The sequence below is a fragment of the Dermacentor andersoni genome, chromosome 4, assembly GCF_023375885.2.
Source record: "Dermacentor andersoni chromosome 4, qqDerAnde1_hic_scaffold, whole genome shotgun sequence".
NCBI lineage: Eukaryota > Metazoa > Arthropoda > Arachnida > Ixodida > Ixodidae > Dermacentor > Dermacentor andersoni.
This window is the reverse complement of record NC_092817.1, coordinates 198,540,201-198,557,347: the sequence shown is the minus strand read 5'-3', so window position 1 is coordinate 198,557,347 and position 17,147 is coordinate 198,540,201. Positions and strand designations below refer to the sequence as shown.

The following is a 17,147-nucleotide window of genomic DNA, read 5'->3' as shown; positions in this document are numbered from 1 at the left end:
CTATTAAGTGTTAGGATTTTTCAGCTTACTGCGGATGCCCGTGAAATAGAAAAAATATCACCTGACATATCCGCTTGCGCGCCGTGCTTGCAGCGCTCCCAAACGAGCATACCATCGAGCAGGGTGTGTTGCCGCTTAAAAGGCAACAGGGCAGTGACGAAGGCGTTGGCTGTGGTATTGACGCCAGCGACGTGCTTCCCTCGCTGCGGTTCATGATGGCGATAAGCAGACGGGTGTTCACACCGGTTAAATGGCATGTTTTCGTTTGTGCGCAGAAGGCTTAGGAGCAGTGCAATCACGACTCGCAGGCGGGCATATGTCACGTGGTGCTTTTTCTATTTCGCGAGCATCCGCAGTAAGCTGAAAAACAGTAATACTTAACAGATAGAAAGACAGAAACTGTTTATTCGGACGTGTTGCCAACAGCTCTGCAACTTTCTAATTGGAATTTCTTTCCTAACTTCCTTGCTTCAGAAGTTGGTTAATTATGCTTGCCTAATTAGCTAATTAAGCAAAAATACACAAATAGCGCGACACGCTACATATACCAAAGGGAGCAACATGCATTTAGTCGCGTCGTCATAGAGTTTACACTCGGCCTAAAGTTAGCAGAAACACCCTGCATATATATATATATATATATATATATATATATATATATATATATATATATATATATTATATATATATATGCAGTTTCAGAAGACAAACGTCCCTACAACCGATGATTGGACGCATCCTGCATTTCCATCGGCGTCCATTATAAGGGGCCAGTGCCCTGGCTGTGTGTTAGGAAACGGCATTGCATGCCTCCATGTTAAATATGATCAAGGTGGCGGAGAACGTTAACAAAATTCAAGTCTGGGGTTTGACGTGCCAAAACCACGCTTTGATTATGAGCCGCACCGTAGTAAGAAACGCCATATTTATTTTTGCCATCTGGGGTCCTTTAACCTGCACCGAACGCACAGTACACGGTAGTTTTTGCATTTCACCCCAATCGAAATGCAGCCGCCGCGGCCGGCATTAGATCCCAAGCACTCGGGTTAGTAGAGCAACAGCTCAGCCACTATGCCACCACGGTGGGTGCGGCGGAGAAAGGAGTGAACATCGTTTTTACAGAGTGCGTTTCGCTTACCCGTTAGCGCGCTATACAGAACGAAACGAAAAGCTTGGCCGATATGTACGACATGGTGCTCATATTTCACATGGAGGCCAAATTCTTTTCTGTGACCTAGACGGGGTGCTGGCGAATGTGTTCGGAATCTGCTCGGCCACCAAGCACAATCTGCGCTGCTATACGTTCTCGGTGACAAATCGCACAGCGCAGGAGCACACGCACAAATGTTTAAAGAATGGGACAACAGACCGCCCGCAGTTTGCCATGACGTCGAAATAAGAAGCACAAACAGCGACGTTTCTGTACTTTTCTGGTCAATAGTTCAGTTCGCATGGTTGCGGCACGCATTACTTTTTTTTTTTTTAATCCAAACGACGAAAACTTTGCGCGCACAAATTAGCGCGGCGTTTGTGACGTTTGAATTTGGCGCCTTTTCCCGCGCATGCCATTAGCTCCGGCCGGTGCACAGCGTTACTGCGCTAAAGAAAGTAGTTCATCAAAAAAGCGAAGCAAAAAACTTTTATACACTTGCAAATCGCCACAATTGTTCAGTAATAACATGAGATCACATAATTTGTTATCCAATGGTACAATTTATGATAATATAAGCGTGTATTTGTATGAGTGTACATGTATGATTGCGCGTTTGCGATGTTGCTGCTTGGCGCATTCCGGCGAGTTCGTGCACGCCGTTAGCTTGAGAGTTTCCTGCGTTTTCTGTGTTCTTTGTGTGCTTCGCTGTGACATCTTTGGAATATTCCTGCGTGTTGCTCGCTTTTTATGGACTTGTTGCCTCGAAGATCGCCATGATCGCCTCCGACTCAGCGACATCAAGGGTGAGTGAGTGTTTCGAATTCCCCTTGTTCGTCCATTGCGACGCGGTGAACGGAAGCGGGGAAATGATTTCAGCGCTTGTGCGTGTCTTCCGCGCGCGTCTTTTCTAGTTTTCATTCCTAGTACTATCCTTCCGTTGCGAGAATGGGTTGTACAGCACTAGATTTGTGGTAGATAACGTGGAGTTTTGTCCTGGTTTAACTTTACACTCCGCTTGTGGTGACGTAAGGCAGCTATGTGGTGCCACCTAAAACAGGGCATGTTGTACGCCATGATTTCTGATACGGTGTTCGAGCACCGATTGAGTTAGCCTTATTAATGAGCGCAAAACAATGCGACGTGAAACCATCCGATCTGTACTGTAATCGAAGATATTTCGTTTGCGCCACGCTAGTACAAGGCGTGTGAGCGAGCTTTCAGCAAAAGGGGGGGGGGGGGGGGTGCGGTGGGATTGGCGAAAGTGTATTCTGTTGCGCTGTTCCCTTCAGGATCGAGTGACTCCGCGGTGCTTCAAGGCCACTATCTGACACGCCGTGCGGCCGATGTTCGCGCGATCGGAAAACACAGAGGAGGCTGTCGCGCAATAATAATAAAGAATTTCAAGGGTTTACATGCGATACGTGAGATACAATAGGGTTGATGCCACAGAGTGCTGTGAAATCATCGACTTATACGCCTTGCCAACCGCGTGCGTTTTGTTTTCCCCCAGGTCGCGCGCATTCAACTTTATTTTTTCATCTCCGTTCGTCGCCATCGAGTGCTTCGCCCAAACGGCTTCGCGTAGGCGCTCTTTGCATTCACGGAAAGGCAGATTTCATGGCACTCCAGGTCCTACAACATTCAAAATAATGTAATTTCGTGAAATTGCAGCTTTTCGCACTTCAGTAACTGATTTAACAATAGTTTCAAAATCAGTAAAGGAACGAGATGCCTGGCATATCTGCGTTGTCGTCCCACTGTGTTTCGAGGCGGCATGTATACGTTATCGGCAACATAAACATCAATAATTAGCATTGTTTCTTGTGACTATAGAAGTAGCTAGTTATGTCGAAAAGCAATTTTTGCTTTGAATCAGAGCACTATAGAGTGAACAGATTGAAAGGGGAGCGCATCGTTGTGAACTAAATCACGACGCTTTGCCACAAGCTTGGAATAATGCTTTGTCGAAAGAGCAGTTCTGTGAAATTCTTTCTTTGAGAGTAAGCAAAACTTCAGTAGCATCAGGTAGACGGGGAGTAAAAGAATGTAACACTGGTTTTATATGAAGGAGCTGCCTTTAATATGTGGCCATAACAGTTAAGTATATGCGTGGAAATAATGGTTAAAGTAACTAGAGGAATGTGAAATAAATTTTTTGACAAGCTCACACTGCCATTGGCAAGAGCGGCCACACTTTAGTGTATTCAATGACTAGTCATTTGTATCCGTCCATTTATGTCAGCCTAATGGTCCATGTAGCTCTTTTGATTGTCGCTTTTGCTGCATCGTGGCTTCACGTTTTAATAGTGACATCTTTTTTCAGATTCAAAATGAGCTGGGAGAGGCCCCAGCTGGAACGGTATAAGTGAATTCTTTGGCCATCCATTCTGTAGCGTCACGATGATCAAACATAGTGATACCGTGAAAATGTATTGCAGGAAGCAGAAAAAACAACAACATTGCTGATGCAACTGCAACGCATTTGCTCCAGTGATCAATTGGTGCAGAGTGCCTTCATTAGGAGACATGGTGCCTTTAAGCACTCAGCTTAAAGACTTTGCAACTGCACCGGGACTGGGAGTGAATTTCATTGTCACTTGTGAACATATTAAACGCGGAATGTGCCGTTTTCAGTGTATATGCCTGATATGAGAGGGGCGTTCAGAAACTTAGTGTGGACATTAGTGCACACTAAGTTTCTGAACGCCCCTCTAACTAACTAGAGTGCACATCTTTCTAGTTTTACCAGAACGAAGGTATTATGACCTACGTCATACAGCAGTGCACAGCTAGAGGTATCAAACCAGAACAGCAGCACCCTTTGAGAAAGTTGGCTGAAGAACGAGCAGCGATCGGGGCTTTCTGCATTTCAAGGGCCAAATTCCAAAAAGATTGATGCCGAGCTGGACGGTGTGAAGTGCCGGTCACCACATGCTGTAGCCAGCATGGCATTTTTAATCTCCTTGGCATTATGTCTCGTTAAGATACAGAAATTGCATCACTGCTCATAAAGAAATTGGAAATTGGGAGGTTGAGGGGAAGTGGAAGGGCTCCCCTCTGGAGGAGCCAGTGCATGCCCTTTGCTATACTGATAATCCTACCTTAATGAGAACCAGTGATGCATGTTAACCTATTACGCAGCCAAGTGCATTCCTTGTTTTGTATTAAGGGGACACTAATGACACCTTAAATGAATTTAAAATAAAGCATCGTCTTAAATAACTACTTCTGTAACTTTCTTGGTAGTTGTTTGATTATTAGAGAAAATAAAGCTCAAAGTTCAATTTTCTGAGTATCGCCCCAAAATCTTTGTGCTGACACCTCATTGTCACATCATGGATTCCAAGTATTTTTTCAAACTTGGGCTGTATTGGTTCTGTAAAAGTTCCTGACGCTTTTTATTTTGGGTTTTTGGAATACGATGAAGAACATCTTTATTTGTAAAAAAAATTGCTACACCTCAACAGACATCATCAAAATCCATGACGTCACAGCAAGCGGGTGTGGTAACTTCAAGGCAGCACTGCCACCAATCTTTCCTCTTGCTGCTTTTACAGTTTACTCAGCCTCTTGTCACGGTATGAGTGAATCTCTTGAATTGTAGGAAGGTCATGTACAGATACATCTAAAATAATTTTTCTCTTTAGTGCTTTCATGCCGTAGTTGCTTAGGGGTGTTGGCACAGCTCCGCTAAGCACGAGGTCACAGGATCAAACAGCCGCATTTTGATGGAGGTGAAATACAAAACTGCCCAGGTACCTTGCAGCCTGATTTGGTAAAAATTAGTCCAGAGTTCCCCACTAAGGCGTGCCTAAACATCAGATTATCGTTTTGGCACTTAATACGCCAGAATTTAATTAATTTAATTTTGCTTTAGTGCACCTTTCAACTGTAGAATTCATGATGTTTGCAAAAACTCATGCTCAAAGTATTCTCCATAAAGATTAAATAAAGAGTAGATATAAGTGTCTATTTACATTTTGAATTGTGGTGATACATGATGACTATTAGAACGGTGGTACGAGACAGACAGAATTGTAATACAATGTATGACGGCACGATGATGCACATCGAGGAAATGACTGAGTTTCCCTAGAGGTCCCTGACGTGGACATCAACTGACTGTCCACAAACTTCTGAGTTCACTCCGTGATCTTGTGCAGCCTGTGCTTTGCGAGTCGATTAATTTAATTGAGGTGGTGGTTGGCACATACTGTCCTTGCAGCTTATGTACATTTCATACAGTGGAGTGGAATCTCGCATATTACCTCTGCAGCACAGCAAGCTAACGTGACGTGTAGTGGTAATCTTAGTAATGATCGACAATCATGTCCCTCTTTGAGCTCCTAATGCTGCTTGCCAACACAAGCAGCAGCAGTTGCCCAAGATAGCGGGAAGGAGATTCATTGAAAAGTGGCATATGCCCAGGGTCGCATACCCAGTCACCCAAGCTGTTCCAACGGTTGATTTTGAACTCTTCCCTTAACATAGCAGCCCAATCTCCCCATTAGACCATGGACTACCTATTGACACAATTGGATGGGAAAATAGAGACAAACACCTGAAAATATGAAGTATCCTAAAAATGGTAATCACAATAAATAGTACTAGATGTGCATTAGCGCAAGCTCTTGGGCCAGTTGGTGCGTGATGAACTTGAAAAAGGGGGGTACCAGCAAAACAAAGGACGCGCACACACGTAAAAGGCGTTAGACAGGGACGGACGCTGGTCCGTCCCAACGTCCGTCCGTGTCTAATGCCGTTTCCTTGTGTGCGTGTCATTTGTGTTTCGCTGGTACTCCCCTTTTTCAAGTACTATATGTTTGGATACTTTGGCTTATTATTCTTGTTTGTGCTGGATTGTTTTTCTGAAACATGTGGCGTCCAGACAGCATAAGAAGCTTGTAAGAAGTCAAGTTTAGCAATCTAGATTTGCAACAGGTACTTTTGTAATTTATTTGCAGTAGGGCTGTTGTGTGAATGTGCTTGAAATGCTTAAAACTGTTTTGCTAACATTTACTTAAACATGCAGGTTCACATAGGTTGAAGGAGTGCACATTGAGAAGGTTATCCTGGCACAGTTTACCATGGCCTGCCATGGTAGACCAGGAAAGTTTGCAAGGGCCTTGCTTCACCATGTGTTCACAGAGGAGGAGCTCATGGGCCATTTGGGCTTTGGAAATAACACCAAGGGGCAAAAAAGGCTCTTGACCCCACCAGGGTCAGTGCTGTTATAGGCAAGTACCATATATCCTGTCTGGTTGCATTTTTACATTCACATATTTTTCTAAAATTATGAACTTGCCATTGGCATAACAAACGACTTTCAAGTAGCCCATGTGTGCAATTGTATGCGACAATAGCCTACTATTTGGATTGACTGTTCGTACGATCTTAAGTGCGTAATGCCGCCATACTCAAATGCTTCTAAAATTTAAAAGCTGCCTTCACTGCTGAAAGTTTTTAGAGGCTCCACCACATAAAATGAGCTGCATTTGCGCATTAGCAGTGTTACTTGGCTGTCATTGCAAGGAATAGTTGTCTGTGAAGCACGCTCCAAATCTATTGGCATGGAGGACATGTTAGCCTGAAAAGTTATTCTAATACGCGAATTGCGGACAAGGTATGCTCTAGTGTGGTTACTGCTCAGCTCGAGCAGGAGCATGTTCACCAAATTGCAGAAGTTAAAACAGCTCTCCAGGTTCTGAGATGTGAAACAGTAGTTTCACCAATTTTAACAGACCACATTGAATTAAGGTTGCTCCTATATTGAAGGAGGTCCATGTGATGCCAGACAGCAGCCTTTTAGCAGAGGGAACCTGAGTGGTGTGGCAATTTTCTTTTGGTTGTTTCAATCAAAGAAACAACAGGGACAGAGTTGCAAGCATTGCTGTCAACAGTACTACGTTTAGTGGGCGCTTACTCATTCTAAGCACTTAACCTATGACTCGTATTTATTAACGCACACTTTATCACTTTGTATTCTAAGATATGAAAAAAATATTTATGTGTATTCTAAGATATGAAAAAAATATTTATGTGGCTTTTCCCCATATACTTCAATAAATTGAGAATAGGCTCTTGGGGCCTAATGTATAAAGCTTCTTACAGACCATCGGACATGTCCACTACTCCCATTCTGAAATTGTTAGAATTGATTCCTGCTTCCTTACTTCACCTACTTGTTAACAGGGTTATTATGAACCATTGCCAAGTAGATTATGGGCTTAAATTAATCAAAAAGATGAATGGGCTTTTCTGTCACTCTTGTTTAGCCCGTTGAGGATCACATTTTGGGGAGAAATATGCCTCTCTAATTTAGGAGTTATGTATTTTTTGTGGTGTGCAAATGCTCAAAACTTTCGAATTGAATAGTGTCCTATTCAATTTAGTCTTTGAATGGTCACTATTTGTAAATGCGAGTATTCTAATATTTCGAAACACCAATAAAACATGAAATTTGAGCCAAAGTACGGTAAATTCTCGCCTCCAATAACATAGTGTAGACATAAAACGTAACAACTTCTAATAGCAGACCAGGCTACGTTACTTCAGTAGCTGTACTTTAGAGGCTGTACAGCAATCATTTATGCTTACTGAAGAGTCCTGTGCATGTGACGAAACTTTCTGCTGCTCCATTTGTGCTTTTAATAAACAGCTTTTCATAACATAACCATGACAGAAACTTGCTAACTTTAATAATACTAGGATGTGAGCCTCATCTTACATTAATTGTGATATCAGCTGTTCATTATTCAGAAACTATCCATTATTTGATTTGCTTCTAGCATTATTCGGTTCAGCCTCAAAAATCACTTTTCGCGCACCCTTAATATTTTTATTGCAGATTTAAGTTCTTCAGAGTGACATTCCGAGAAAATAAACTGGTAAATAATATTTTTAAATAACAATAAAGTGGCAATACCATTTCAGTATTTGCAGTTTTACATGTTTTATTTTTTTATGCAGGATAAAGCAGCATAATTTTTTTGTGTAATGAAACTTACAAAAAACTTGTGGCAACACTCCCAAATTACTGCAATGACAGACACCAAGGAGCTAGGTGAAAAATCAGTTTTGGAGAAACCCAAGGAGCGACAGCACTATAAGAATATTTTCTAGAAGTCTCAGAAGGTTGCAGCACCTCCAGTGGGATGCTAGGCAACACTTTGTTCTGAAAAGGCAAATTTTTTTCAGAACGTTCCATCACAGCCACAGATGTACGGCAGTGAACCCTAAAAGGGTTAAAGAAGTCAGTCCTATCGCATATGGCTCTTAAAAGACGGCATTTCTTCGTCTCTGTCACATTCTGCATGTGTCATGCTAAGCAGCTTGGTGCACTACACGGAATCCTCATTAGAACAGTAATTGAGTCGTCGAGGCAGAAAACATACTTCACTATAAGCAGTGTCTTCTTTAATGTAGAAAGTCTTAAGTCATTGTAAGGCGAGAAGTACATTCCGATTGCATGTGAACTCAGGAAACCTAACATCAAATGAAGCTACACTCAGTTGTAGTGACATGACAGTATCGTATTTGGAGCATGGAAAAGCACAGTGAAGTGCAGCAAATTTTAATTATGAAAGTTACAAGAAATAATTTTAGTTGTCAGTTCAGGTTTATTTATGAACGACATGAATTTGTTTCACCATTTCGTTTCTCAGCAAGCAAAGCTCACATCTTTGACATTGAGGATATTCATAAAGTTATTTTGCTACAGTGTTTTGTTCCTCTTTGCCCTTTCCTGCATTTGACACTTAGTGGAGTCCTGTGCCGCACTGAATAAATTTAAATGGTCATGCTGTAAAGCTGTACCCGTGGAAAGTTGGACTAAAGCAACACAAATACATAAATCAATTTCGTTATAACGAGGGCAGATTGCATGCCATTCTTTTGCATTTGAAGGTGCTTTTTAAAACTTGTTCTGGCTTCTTGTTTTTGCAGGCTTCACGTGTCGCAAATTGCCTGGTACCAACATGCCCTATGTAAAGAACTGTGGCCTCGCTTCTCGCATGGGACCAATAACCTCTCAAGAGCCCAAGTTGGACAGCTCAAACCAAAACACAAGTGTTGTGCTTTTGTAACTCTCGACATTTTTATGTTCTGTGTTAGTCTCCTGAAGGGCCCAATTTGGATTTCTCAAATGAGCTTACAAATGTTGTGCCTTTCTATGCCTTAGCATTTTTATGTTAATTTTATTTATGTTAATTATGCTAGTCTCCTGAGAGGTCCACATTGGATTGCTCAATCCAGAATACAAGTGCTGTGCTTTGTTATAGTTCACTACATTTTTATGTTAGTTTTTGGTATGGTTCTAGTAAGGAAAGTGTTTCCTTATTAGTATATTTTTTAAGTATCTTAAGCCATTTCATGCCAAACCACCCAATTTTGTCAAGAACTGTTCCATTATGGCAAACCATTTCAAGTTTGCTTGATTTTGAGTAGGTACAATGAGAAAATTTGCTTTCGTACATACACTTGAGTCGTTCTAGGGCAACCAACCAACGTTCTTTTGACCATCACAGATATAGTTGAAGCTCCAAACTCTTGCTCCCCATTTATTTTCCTTCGCAAAAATTTTTTTGAACTTTGGCAAAAATTTGTTGTTCTTGCCCAGCTAAGCTAGAAGGCACTGATACACGTTTCTTCTGAAAGGGAAATTGTATGATCCAAATATTCAGATGGTGTTCATGTCAAGAGACTGAAGTGGTGTGAGTGCCAAAATTTGCAAAGTTTGAATTTTCTTCTAACATAGGGAAATACAGAAGGCACAAAATAAATATAAAATCAGACTGGTTGACTTGGGATAGCTGCGAAATATTTCAAGCCTTAGAGGTTCAGATGATCAGCTAAAAAACTGTAAAGTTCAAATTTTTTGCAAGAAGCTTCGTGTTGAAGGTAAAAAAATTAGCTTTGGTGGTTGGCACAAAAGTATATGTCGCCCATCGTTACACAGCCCTACATGTCTGCTATACATGTGACAAGTAACAAAAAGGTATTATTGTTTAAGTGCGATAAATTATTTTTTATAATGTTGATTTGTGGATCCACACATACAGCATAAATATAGCATAAATATATGAAGCCATGTCATCTAGTAAGGAAATATTGTTAATATAATTAGCCACAAGAACTATTCAACAAACTGACTGCCGTTTTTATCATTGCAAAGGCAGGTGACGTCTAGCGCTGCAGCTGCAGTCTCAATTCGTATTTTTTTAACATGAACACAAGAAGTGGTTGCCAATGGTGTCTGACCACATCAGACTAAACATGGCACATATGACTTATAGATGAGCATGTTCCGGCTCTAAAACAGTGGTAGCAAACAACACCACAAGAATTTGTTCGTACTCATGTAGGTTTTCAGTCCTAATTATGAAGGTGTTTTCTACTTGCATCGTCATTGGGCTTCAGGGAGCAGGGCACAAAGTGTCCTGCTCCCTCTATGTTGCATTGCACTGCGACATGCCCTTTTAAAGGCTTTGTATAAACAATATCAGTGCTCTTTCTGGATTTACTGTCTACATAATAGCTGATATTTCTTTTTGTAAACTGCACGAACCATATCTTTTAGCACTGCAGGATTCCCTCACGTATTTAATACGTACGAGGTCTGTTAGAAAAGTATTTGACCTTTTTTTACGAACACCTGATGAATATGTAACAAGTGCATTTTCATCAGCCGCCCTTGAACCTTTGTGCGCATGCACGAATTTTTTCCTGCCTGCCAATAGCGTGACTTGCTGGGACGCAGCATTTGAATGAGGTAGTACACAGTGCTCTCGTCGGTTTTTTATTGCAAGGAAAATGGCGGAGTGACTGGAGCAGTGCTACTGCATCAAATTTTGCCAGAAACTGGGCGACAGCCAAGTGGAAACCATTCCGAACATTCAGACTGCTTTTGGTGACTATGCTATGAGCAGCACACAGATTAAGGAGTGGTACAACCAGTTTAAAGACGGCCACGCATCGGTGGAGAGCGAGCCATGCTCCAGTCGGCCATCAACATGCCGAAATGACCAGGTCATTGCCGAAGTGAACCCCGTGGTGATGCGGGACTGTCGTGTGACTATCCAAGAAATTGTGGTAGAGGTGGGCATCAGCACATTTTATCCACATTCCATTATCACTGAAGATTTGGCCATGAAGAGAGTTGCACCGAAATTCGTTCCCAAACTGCTCATGATGGAGCTAAAGCAACTTCGTGTTGAAGTCTCACAGACATGCTGGATTCCACAAACAGTGACCCCAACTTCATGAACACCATAATCACTGGTGACAAGTCTTGGGGGTATGTTTACGACCCGGAAACCAAATCCCAGTCATTACAGTGGAAGCATTACACGTCACTAACCAAAGACCGCTAAGTGCGCATCAACGTTAAAGTGTTGCTGACTGCTTTCTTTGACTTCCGCAGTGTGGTACACCACGGGTACACACCTCAGGGTCAAACAATCACTAAAGACTACTACAGGGATGTCCTCCATGGCCTCTGTGATGCTGTGTGGCGCAAGATACCGAAGTTGTCAACAGGAAATTGGCGCATCCATGACGACAATGCTTTTCTCGCACTTGATTCAGACTTTTTTGGCGAATAACCAGACTCCTGTAGTTCGACAGGCTCCTTACTCTCCTGATGTGGCCCCCTGCGACTTCTGGCTGTTTCCCAAAATCAAGAGGCCATTGAAAAAAGCGCGATTTCAGACAAGAGAAGACATTATGGCTGCAACGACAGCTGAGCTAAACTCCGTTCTGAAAGAGGCCTTCTCGGAATGCTTCTAACAATGGCAGCACTGCTGGGAGAAGTGACTGGAGTCCCAAGGAGACTACTTTGAGGGTGATTAGGTTTCCAACGCTCCAGTTATGCCAGTTTTTTTTTCTTCAGCCAAAGGTCAGATACTTTTCTAACAGACCTTGTATTGATAGTTTATGTGCAATGGCTGTATGGTTTACCTGGCCCACACCAAACACAAGCCTCGTTGCGTTAGAGCATATGGCCCTTGGCAATAAAATGCAGACCCTAACACCGCTTCTCTGTCATCGGTGTGGAGACAAAGCCAGCTTTGTCGTGTGCATTCCCAGCCGGCAAGCTGTGCGCACATCCGAGAAAAGTCGGTGCTGACAAAATTTAAAAAAAGAATTTCTCGCATTTAAAAATAATGCCTTCTTTAACTTCACACATGCATAGTAGACATGTAGAGCTATCCAATAATGTATCACATATTTTTTGGCCAACTACGAAAGCTGTTTTTTCCTTCAACATGAAGCTTCTTGCAAAAGATTAGAATTTGTTTTTTTTTTTACAGGCGATCAGCTGAACCTTCAAAGCTGCACATATTTTTTTGCTATACTATGTCACTTGGGCTACCATTCTGTATTTAAGTTCTGTCCTGTGAATTTTCGTTACGAAAAAAAAATCTAACGGATTGCAATTTGACTCATTTTTGCCGGTGCCCAAAGCAATTGAAGTATTCAAATATTTGAAAAATTGGCTATTTTGGCAGTTGCATCACTTCACCGTATTTGCACGCACACCATTTGAAGGCCTCGATCAATACAATGTGCATTTGAAAAAGAATGTTGATTGATGTCCTCTAGCTCAGCTGAGCAGGAAAACTAAACTGTCACCAAAATGCTACAAAATATCTGGCAAAAATTAATAAAAGTGGGCAACGAGTTTTGAACTCTAGTAAACACATGGCAATGTTTCAGCTATATGTGTGGTGTCAAAAAACACTGGTCGATTCGGCATGGAATCGCACACCTGCAAGTGCATCTGCGCGATTGTCAGAGTTCAGTAAAAACTGCATTTTACATAGCTTTGTAAACATGGTTTATTGCTATCTAAAATACATGAGTAAAAATTATTAGGTATAAGTCGGCTTAAATTTAAAATGCAACAAAAAATCTCCGGTCATGGCAATGATGTGCCTTTCATGTTTGCATGAAACCATATCTTTTTCTGAATTCTTTCGTTATTTTTTGTGACAGTGAATAAAATTGAACTCACAAAAGGAGTAACTTTGTTTTATTCCAGCACATCACTAATAGTTTTTTTTTCATATAAAAATCTGAAGTAGTTAATATGAATAAGTCGCTTGATATGGAATGACCTGCGCAGGAACGTTATCATGGCAGAAAACGCAACTGTATCATGCAACAGCAATGCAGCATAATAAACTGCTCCCATAAGCATCACTTATTGTGATTGCCATATTTCAGAAGTATGTAAGGTTTACTGAAATTGGCACACACTATTCAACCAACAAATAAGGATTGTACAGTGGTCCTTTTTCAGTTTTACAGATTTTTTTAAAGTTGTCTGTGCCAGGTAGCATAATTTTTCTTCTTGAGCTGGATTATTCAGAGGTGGACATTACTAGCACAAGAAATGGAAACATTAAACTGATTCTCATAAATTTATTAATTCACTTAAACATCACGGCACATATTTCAGTTTGCAAATTGTAGCCAGTGAGGTTGAAAGACATATTCACTTGAAATTAATTTCCAGGGCGTTACCAGTTGCGAGATTTTTTCATAAATGTGAGAGAAATACATGGGCATTCCGGTTACTTTTGTGCTTCAATGCATAACAGTGTGTTTTGTTAACAAAAAAGTGCTACAGCAGTGCATTTCTACAGCCAGTTTGATGGCATGTGTCTCGTTACTGGTGTCATTCTGGAAGTTCGTTCTTAGTGCATACACCTTGTAAAATTACCGTCTACAATTCGTAAAAACTTTATTAGGAACTGAGTTTTTCTTAATCAGCTGACTATGGTGTCTTGATTTCTCATGCAAGTAATGTTTGGCACTCTGTATCTAGAATTATGTTAGCTGCAACAGTCCGTGTTTAATAAATTCCATGAAACTTAAAGATAACCACCCTGCATATCAGGTCTCATTTGAGTGCGGTGGGCTCAAGCAAATCGTGCCATGGTAATAGTACCACTGGCTCCCTAATAGAGAAAGCAAGTACCTTTTTGAGTGTTCTTATTGACAGTCATGTCAGTCTGCTTCTACATTTATTTATTTAGGTATTTATTTTTTTAAATTTATTTCTTTTGGGAAATGTGTTTTACTTGAAGGCCACACATACTACACCTTCAGTATTCAATTTCGTTATGGTGTCAAGCTGCAGGAAGTTTGTACTGTGCAATAGTTTTTAAGTTTCTGATGTTCTCAAACTACAAATGGTTGTACATTTACACAGATGTTTGGTTACAAATAAACAGTTCACCTAGAAAAATGGTTTTTGTCTGCATCAGTTCAGCACTCTTAGTTTTGTGGAGGACCATTCACTCTGACAATTGAAAAAAGTGGCATAATAGTACTGCTAGCAGTTTTGCAATACGTCTTATTACAGCCAATCTAGGAGCATGTTTTGAGCCCAGGGTGACAGAGGCCTGCGATACAAAATGGCTGTATTTAAATTTTATCCCTATCCTCTCACAGCAAACATACCAACGTGACATCAAAGGTAATTATATGCAACATAGCTCAGCAGTATCTTAAGGTAAGTGCAGGTTTAAACTGCTAAATACCCAGTGGGGCATAAAGGGATTTCAACATAATTTGTGTTGATGTTCAACAGATCTGCAACAATTCTTCCATGGGCTTTCAATATTGACGAACAACACATTTCAACAATACGTCAATGGGCTTTCAATTTTGAGACTGAACACATCTTCAACAATGCTTCAATGGGCTTTCAACATTGACAAACAACACATTTCAACAATACCTCAATGGGCTTTCAATTTTGAGCTTCAACAATGCTTCAATGGGCTTTCAACATTGACAAACAACACATTTCAACAATACGTCAATTGGGTTTCAACATTGACAAACAACACATCTTCAACAATGCTTCAATGGGCTTTCAGCATTGAAGTACACCATAGTTTCAACGATATGCCAATGATCTTTCAAATTGAGAGGCCACAATGATGTTTCTGGTGAATGTAGCGGGCCAATTATCAACACTTGTCAACAATTTCCTCAATGATGTTTCAACAATTCCTCGATGATCTTTCAAGGTCATTTGTTGACGTTGAACAATGATACGTCAATAACCTTTCAACAATTTTTTTTGTAAGGGATACCATGCTGAATACGCCGGTTCTCGTCCGATCCCCGAAGCTAAGCAGCATTGGGCTCGGTCAGTACTTGGGAGGGAGACCACCTGGGAACACCGAGTGCTGATGGCACCCTTCTTTTTGCTTTTTTTTTTTATTGCGTGCTTCTGTGACTTAATTTTTTTTCTTTTTTTTACACTCACGTGTGGTTGGTTTTATTTACTGTTACGTTCAACTGGCGCAGCCTACTGGTAGAGCCAACGTCGAAGTGCAAAAACAATATGCAAGCCGCTAGGCGATTGTACGCGCAGTGACGGTGGTAACCGGTATAAGTAATGGTGCAAAATTTAGTCGCACAAACTGCTAACCGTTTACCTATTACACCCGTATCCAGCTCAGTGACAATCAATAACTTGGCTCATTACTAGCGCCAAACGTGGGCTGCAGCGGACGCACATCGTTGCGCTCGTCCTCTTGTTTTATTGCGAGCTCGACTCGGCAGCGACTAACCACAACAAACGGAGCAATCCACGTACACGACGTGTGCCTGTACTGTCAACGGAAAGACAGTGCCGCGTGCGTGCTGCAGCAATACGTTGCGAATGCACATAGCACGATACAGGTGCAGTCGTAAACATAGCATCCCTGCCATCGGCCATACCATGCTGAATACGCCGGTTCTCGTCCGATCCCCGAAGCTAAGCAGCATTGGGCTCGGTCAGTACTTGGGAGGGAGACCACCTGGGAACACCGAGTGCTGATGGCACCCTTCTTTTTGCTTTTTTTTTTTTTATTGCGTGCTTCTGTGACTTAATTTTTTTTCTTTTTTTTACACTCACGTGTGGTTGGTTTTATTTACTGTTACGTTCAACTGGCGCAGCCTACTGGTAGAGCCAACGTCGAAGTGCAAAAACAATATGCAAGCCGCTAGGCGATTGTACGCGCAGTGACGGTGGTAACCGGTATAAGTAATGGTGCAAAATTTAGTCGCACAAACTGCTAACCGTTTACCTATTACACCCGTATCCAGCTCAGTGACAATCAATAACTTGGCTCATTACTAGCGCCAAACGTGGGCTGCAGCGGACGCACATCGTAGCGCTCGTCCTCTTGTTTTATTGCGAGCTCGACTCGGCAGCGACTAACCACAACAAACGGAGCAATCCACGTACACGACGTGTGCCTGTACTGTCAACGGAAAGACAGTGCCGCGTGCGTGCTGCAGCAATACGTTGCGAATGCACATAGCACGATACAGGTGCAGTCGTAAACATAGCATCCCTGCCATCGGCCATACCATGCTGAATACGCCGGTTCTCGTCCGATCCCCGAAGCTAAGCAGCATTGGGCTCGGTCAGTACTTGGGAGGGAGACCACCTGGGAACACCGAGTGCTGATGGCACCCTTCTTTTTGCTTTTTTTTTTTTTATTGCGTGCTTCTGTGACTTAATTTTTTTTCTTTTTTTTACACTCACGTGTGGTTGGTTTTATTTACTGTTACGTTCAACTGGCGCAGCCTACTGGTAGAGCCAACGTCGAAGTGCAAAAACAATATGCAAGCCGCTAGGCGATTGTACGCGCAGTGACGGTGGTAACCGGTATAAGTAATGGTGCAAATTTAGTCGCACAAACTGCTAACCGTTTACCTATTACACCCGTATCCAGCTCAGTGACAATCAATAACTTGGCTCATTACTAGCGCCAAACGTGGGCTGCAGCGGACGCACATCGTTGCGCTCGTCCTCTTGTTTTATTGCGAGCTCGACTCGGCAGCGACTAACCACAACAAACGGAGCAATCCACGTACACGACGTGTGCCTGTACTGTCAACGGAAAGACAGTGCCGCGTGCGTGCTGCAGCAATACGTTGCGAATGCACATAGCACGATACAGGTGCAGTCGTAAACATAGCA

The 17,147-nt window shown here is 41.9% G+C and overlaps 1 long non-coding RNA gene, 2 other non-coding genes and 1 pseudogene across 3 annotated transcripts; all 4 read left to right on the top strand.

Annotated features, from left to right (window-relative positions):
• The first annotated feature begins 1,720 nt into the window (after positions 1–1,720).
• LOC140217415 (uncharacterized) lies at positions 1,721–14,405 on the top strand. Its single transcript, XR_011893992.1, has 4 exons — positions 1,721–1,956; positions 3,477–3,512; positions 6,186–6,390; positions 9,098–14,405. It is a non-coding gene; the product is annotated as an uncharacterized lncRNA (long non-coding RNA).
• An 842-nt stretch (positions 14,406–15,247) lies between these two features.
• On the top strand, positions 15,248–15,366 carry LOC140217864 (5S ribosomal RNA; annotated as a pseudogene).
• A 515-nt stretch (positions 15,367–15,881) lies between these two features.
• Positions 15,882–16,000, top strand: LOC140217959 (5S ribosomal RNA). Its single transcript, XR_011894421.1, has one exon. It is a non-coding gene; the product is annotated as a 5S ribosomal RNA (ribosomal RNA).
• Positions 16,001–16,517: 517 nt separating this feature from the next.
• On the top strand, positions 16,518–16,636 carry LOC140217958 (5S ribosomal RNA). Its single transcript, XR_011894420.1, has one exon. It is a non-coding gene; the product is annotated as a 5S ribosomal RNA (ribosomal RNA).
• Positions 16,637–17,147: the final 511 nt, after the last annotated feature.